At 39.9% G+C, this 6314-nt stretch overlaps 1 pseudogene; it reads right to left on the minus strand.

Moving 5' to 3' along the window:
* The window catches only part of LOC122151413, a 6594-nt pseudogene extending 914 nt beyond the window's left edge, over positions 1-5680 (minus strand).
* Positions 5681-6314: the final 634 nt, after the last annotated feature.

A 6314-nucleotide genomic window follows, 5' to 3' on the forward strand; every position in this document is an offset into this window, starting at 1 on the left:
ACCTTGGGCTTGTCAGTCTCAGCAGCCAGCAGCTGTCTGAGTGAAGAAAAGCCTCTAGCTTCAGTGGGCTGGAAGCAGGAGGCAGAGCTGAGGCTGAGGGGCTTTCACCCAGCCCCTAGAGCCTGCCAGTTTGAACTCAGACTTAAAGCCTGCAAACTGTAAGCGAATAAGCTCCCGTTTGTTCAAACCATCCCATTTGTGGTATATTGTTGTCAGAGTGGCACAAGGTAACCAGAACAGAATATGGTACCGAGACTGAGGTACTGCTGTGACAGTTACCTAAAATGTGGAAATAGGAGTGGAGTGCATCCTTGACCAGAGACACTGGCAGAGACCCCAGCATGTGGCATGAGACATGGCAGGAACAGAGCTGAGAGACCAGCATGAGACAGTGACAGCCTTACCAGCCCATGGAGTAGAAAGCTGGATGCCATTGGGTAGGTGGCTTCCTTGTGGAATGGGTGGCCTTCGGGTATTAATTGGTAGAAGAGACTGTCATGTAATGGAGTAGCACATTGACTGGCCCACAGAGCAAGAAAGCTGAGTGCTTTTGGGGCAGGAAGATTTCCCGTGGAGTGGGTTGCCTTTGGCATTAATCAGCAGAAGCAGAAAGACAAAGGAAATGGGAAACGGAGCTGCCTCAGTCTCAAAGGGTATGACCATGGCCTTTGGGGGTGGAATCACCATAGCCCCCTAGGTTTCAAAGAGTCAGACCTTCACCAACTTGGTTCTGGAGTGTGGGGTTGCTTGTCAATGTGGGACAGTGGGATGGCGCCATTACCACTGCCCAAGAATGAGTGGGCAGGGCTGCAATGCCCAAGAGGTAGAGGAACGGGACCCACCAGGCCAAGGGGGTGAGGTGTACTCAGAGGAACTAGGGGACTAAAGCCACTAGCTTTAGGCTCTAGCTTCAGTGGGCTGAGAGCAGGAGGCAGAGCTGAAGTCCAAGGCTGAGGGGCTTTCACCCAGCCCCTAGAGCCTGGCAGTTTGAATTCAGACTTAAAGCCACCAAACTATAAGAGAATAAACTCCTGTTTGTTCAAACCATCCCATTTGTGGTACCCTCTGTTAGAGCAGCACTAAGTAACCAGAACAAATCATAACAGCAAGAAGTACACATTCAGTGCAGTGCAGGCCCAGGAAAAAGTGGAGCTGTGTTATGCAGCCCTCAAAAGAGATTAACTGTTCATGACCCTGCTCAGAGCCAACAAATCCACCAAGCATCTTGGGAATCACGACAGTCATGTACCAGATCACCAGTAAGTACATATTAGCCAGGAAGAAATACATGGATTTGTGGATGGTGGCATGGTTTCTAATTGCCATGATGATGTGTATGTTCCAAGTCAACACCAATATGTAGGTCAGCAGAGAAAGAGCAAATAATAGTGCCCTCAGTGGTACAGGAGCTGGGAAACCCAGCTACACAAACTCACTCACCCTCTCACTCTAGTTTCTCTATTCCATGGTGTAAGTCTTGTCCACTGCTCTTCAGGAGAAAAGAATGCAGAGTGTCTCAGGAGACAGCAGCAAGAGCCCAGTCATTGTCTTGATCAGAGTTATATTCTCACTCTCACTTCCATCAAGTCAGATCCAACTCATAGTGACCCCTCCTTGGGTTTCTGAGGCAGTATCAGTATGGAAGTAGATTGCCCAATCTTCCTTGAGGAGTGGCTGGTGGGTTTGAACCACCAGTTTTCTGGTTAGCAGTCAAATGCCTTAGGCACTATACCACCAGAGCTCCTTGAGTTATATTAGTAGAATGTGATATATATATAATTAATCACTGAGCTCAGGTCAGTGATTAATTATATATATTAATTTATATATATATATATATATATATATATATATATAAACTGCACTCTCTCTCTTCTTAAACTGGAAATGAGCTAAGACAAAAGTGGACACAAATAAATGGTTTTGTATTGGGAACAGTTTGTATTGGGAACAGTATAGAGTCTATTCTGGCTCTTGGAGAAGCATGTATTGATGAAAAACCATATGTGCTCATCTGCCAGTTTGTCATACTGTGGTGGCATGCTTGTTGCTGTGATGTTGAAAGCTATGACACTGGTATTTCAAGTACCAGCAGGGTGATTCATGGTGGACAAGTTTCAGTGGAGCTTCCAGACTATTACACACTAGAAAGAATGATGTGGCTAGGTCCACTTTAGGAAAAACAAAAACAAAACAAAAGGCCACTGAAAGCTTTATGAGTAACAGGGTAACATTATCAGATATAGTTCCAGAAAATGAGATCGTCAGGTTGGAAAGCACTCAAAATACAACTGGGGAAGAGCTGTCTCCTCAAAGTAGAGATGACCTTAATGACATGGTTGGAGTAAAGCTTTCAGGATCTTCATTTGCTGATGGGGCATGACTCAAAATGAGAAGAAATAGTTGCAAACATACCTTAATAATCAGAATGTGTAATACAGGAAATATGAATCTAGGAAAGTTGGAAGTTGTAAAATATGGAATGGAATGCATAAAGATTGATATACTAGGCATTAGTGTGCTGAAATGGACTTGTATTGGCCATTTTGGATCAGACAATCATATGGTCTATTATTCTGAGAATGACTAAGAGGAATGTCATCACATTCATCATCAAAAAGAACATTTCAAGATCCTTCCTGAAGTATAGTGCTGCCAGTGACAGAATAAAGTCCACACCTACAAGGAAAACCAGTTAATACTGCTATTATTCAAATTTGCTCACCAACCACTAAAGCCAAAGATAAAGAAATTGAACATTTTTTTTTAATCAATTTCCACAGTCTGAAATTGACCAAACATGCAGTCAAGATGTATTGATAATTATTGGTGATTGGAATGCAAAAGTTGGCAACAAATAAGAAACACTGGTAGTCATAAAATATGGCCTCAGTGACAGAAATGATGCCAGAGACCCTATGATAGAATTTTGAGTATATTGGAAAATAGGAGATTTCAAAGATTCTGAGTTTAAAAGGATTTCTGATAAGTGACCAAGAAGCATTCCTCAAAATTTAGTTAATGACAGCAAAATGAATGTGGCTGGGCAGTTATCTCTATCTGTATCTTTGAGCTGCTCATAAATTTCACTGATTTCATGATAGGAATAAAATTCAGGGCTCAGGGAATGGAAAAAAAAGAGGAAATCATGCAGAGTGACTAAGCCTGAAGACAAAGAAGCAACTGTGAGGAGGTAGGAGAGCATAAAAGAATATCTGCAAATAGCCTTAAAATAAAAACTTGATTTTGAGTAAAATCACATGTCATAGACACTGTAGTACACACTTTTGTAAGTAAAACTTATTAAAACAAAATCAAAACAAGGAAACTCTTTGCCATCGAGCTGACTCCAATTCATGGCAACCTCATGGGGCTCACAATAGTACTGTGCTCCATGGGGTTTTCTTTTTTTTTTTCCCTCATAGGGTTTTCAGTGGGTGGTTTTTTGGAAGGGGATCACCAGGTCTTTCTTGTGAGATTCCTCTGAGTGGACTGGAATCTCCAACCTTTCAGTTAGTAGGCGAGTGTTTTAACTGTCCATACCATCCAGAGATTCCAAAGCATAAAAATATACATACACAAAGATTATTGATGTGCTATCCTACTAATTGAAAAGTTATCAAAGCCAGCAGCTGGTTTATTATTACTGCTCGGGTTGATATGGTAATACTCTTTTAATGAGTGCAAAAGTTTTTATTTATTGAGGTTGATGTCAATTTGTTTTTTGTCATTACTACCAGTCAATAGCCCCCATCAATAGACTAAATAAAATGAGATTTAATTATTTAAATATATGTAATCTTTCATTTGATAAACCCAGATAAACCCACAAGGCTAAAGAAGACACATCCTTAACATAAAAATAAACAGGTCCACATTCCTTTATCCAAAACATACAGGCAGTTAGATTTTTCAGATTTTAGAAAAGAAATAAGCCTCATGTGCTATGTTTTATAAAACTCCTCAGAATGTTCTGAAGTAGCATCTATAATCTAGCACATTCATGCCTTTATAGCATGCATATCATTATTTATACAATGTGGAATAAATAATTCCATATTAGTTCAAAACAGTTTTCACCTAGCTTAGGCTCCCAGCTTAGAGGGAAATGATTAGTCTTTAAAGCTGCTTGGATTTTAGGATTGCAGATAAGCCTTGTGGAGTCTGTATCTATTTCAAGCAAAATGCATATACCAAATGATTATTTCTAAATATGTTCTTATTTAAAATACAAACAAGGTAAGAATATACTTGATGTCCATTATTTAAAATTGTGTTGGATGTTTTTGTCAATACAATATAACATGAAGGAAATAACTAATAAATATTGAAAAAAGAGAGCAAAAATATTATTTGCATACATAATTATGCTCACGAAAAATAACTACTAAGCTAAAAGCAGTTAGATAGTTAAAAGAAATACTATAGAAAGATCTCATGTACCCTTTACCAATTTCCTATAGGGTAGGTAATACCTTACAGAACTATAGTATAATATCACAATCAATATGCTGGGATACAATCAGGATATAGAACCTTTCCATTATCACAAGAATCCCCTATGTTGTCCTTTTATAGCCAGATCTACTTCTGTCCTCCCCCTATCCCTCCCTTAACCCCTGGCAACCCTTTTCCATTTCTATAATCTGTCATTTCAGGAATGTTAATAAATGGAATCATACAGTATGTAATGCTGGAGTGGCCTCATTGCTACTGGGCAGTGCTGAGAATTCTGACTCTCTGCTAGGTCTCCTTTGACGTCATTCCAGCATGGAGGCAGAGGTGTGCCCCATTACTACTGGGTGAGAATGGACATCCTGCCTGTCCACATGATCTTCACTGACACTTGGTGATGGGGGATGGGGGAGCTCATTATTGTTCAGTAAGGATGAAAGTCCTAGCTTCCTACCCAGTCTGATGAGGATGGGAGTCTAGGTTCCCCAATGAACCTTTGCTGAGATGGATGGGGCTGGGACTACAGTATTTCTGTGGTGTTTGGCTAGTGACTCTCTGAAAGATTTCTGTCTTGCTAGGTTGCCCCTCTCCTGGTCCTTTGTATAAACAGAGGACAGTATTTTTTTTTTCCTGGCTGCATTTGTAGACATTTCCAGATTGTAGCCTTTTTGGGTATCCATTCTGAGATATATTAAGTGAAAAGAAAATGCAAAAAAGCCACCTCCCCTTCATTTCTTGTGTCACAAGTTCGCTAGCCAATCTGCCTTCTTTATTTTAGAGTCTTACTCGGTTTGTTTTATATGTAATGTTCAAAGTTTTTAGTTGTGCTTAGTGGGAGGAACTGGCAAAATTGGAGACCAACTTTTATGGCAATAACAATAATGTTGTTGTTGTTGTTATGTGCCATCGAGTCGGCACCGACTCATAGTGACCCCTCCTTGGGTTTCTGAGGCAGTATCACTACAGAAGTAAGATTGCCCAACCTTCCTTCCGAGGAGTGGCTGGTGGGTTTGAACCGCCAGCCTTCTGGTTAGCAGTCAAGTGCCTTAGGCACTATGCTACCACAGCTCCTAATAATAATAATATGTTGTGAAATTTACAGAATACGTGTAAGCAAAATTGTTGTGTGCTGTTGGGTTGATTCTGACTCATAGTGATTCTATATGATGGAGAACTGCTCTGAAGCGTTACCTAGGCTGCCATCTTTGCGGACACAGATAGCCATGTGTTTTCTCCCATGGACCCACTGGTAGGTCTGAACCACTGACTTCCAGTTAGCAGCTGAGCACTTAACCATTGTGTCAACAGGTAAAAGAAAATTTACTTTCATAAAAATCTTACATTATGGCTGGACAGTCACAATATTGCTTCCAGGTATAATGTTATCATACTAAAGATAATTATTATGATCCCTCAAAGCAAACACAGAAATAAATATACCAAAAATACATAGGAATATGTACAGAAAAGGAAAATAAAACTCATTCATCAATCCAAAAGACAGCAGGAAAATGATGATGGACATAAACCAATCATATTAAAGTTAATTGAAAGTAAACTAAATTTTCCCGAATCAGACGGCAGAGACTACCATCTGATAAAAAGCAAGACCCAAGTATGTGTTGACAACATGAGATGCTTCTTAAATATAAAGGTACAAATAGGATATAATAAAAGGGTGGGGGACGTGGTGGGAAATGGTATACCAAATAAGCACTAATCATAATAAGGTTGGAGCAGCTGAATTGAAAGATTTTACCAGGAGTCTGCAGAAGAAGAAGTTCTACAAAAGAAAAAGAAAGTGATTTCATGATCCTAAAATGATCAATTCAACATTGACAATAATAATCCTAACTGTG

The sequence above is a fragment of the Orycteropus afer genome, unplaced genomic scaffold, assembly GCF_000298275.1.
Source record: "Orycteropus afer afer isolate SDZICR_OR568_19922 unplaced genomic scaffold, OryAfe1.0 scaffold00014, whole genome shotgun sequence".
Taxonomy (NCBI): domain Eukaryota; kingdom Metazoa; phylum Chordata; class Mammalia; order Tubulidentata; family Orycteropodidae; genus Orycteropus; species Orycteropus afer.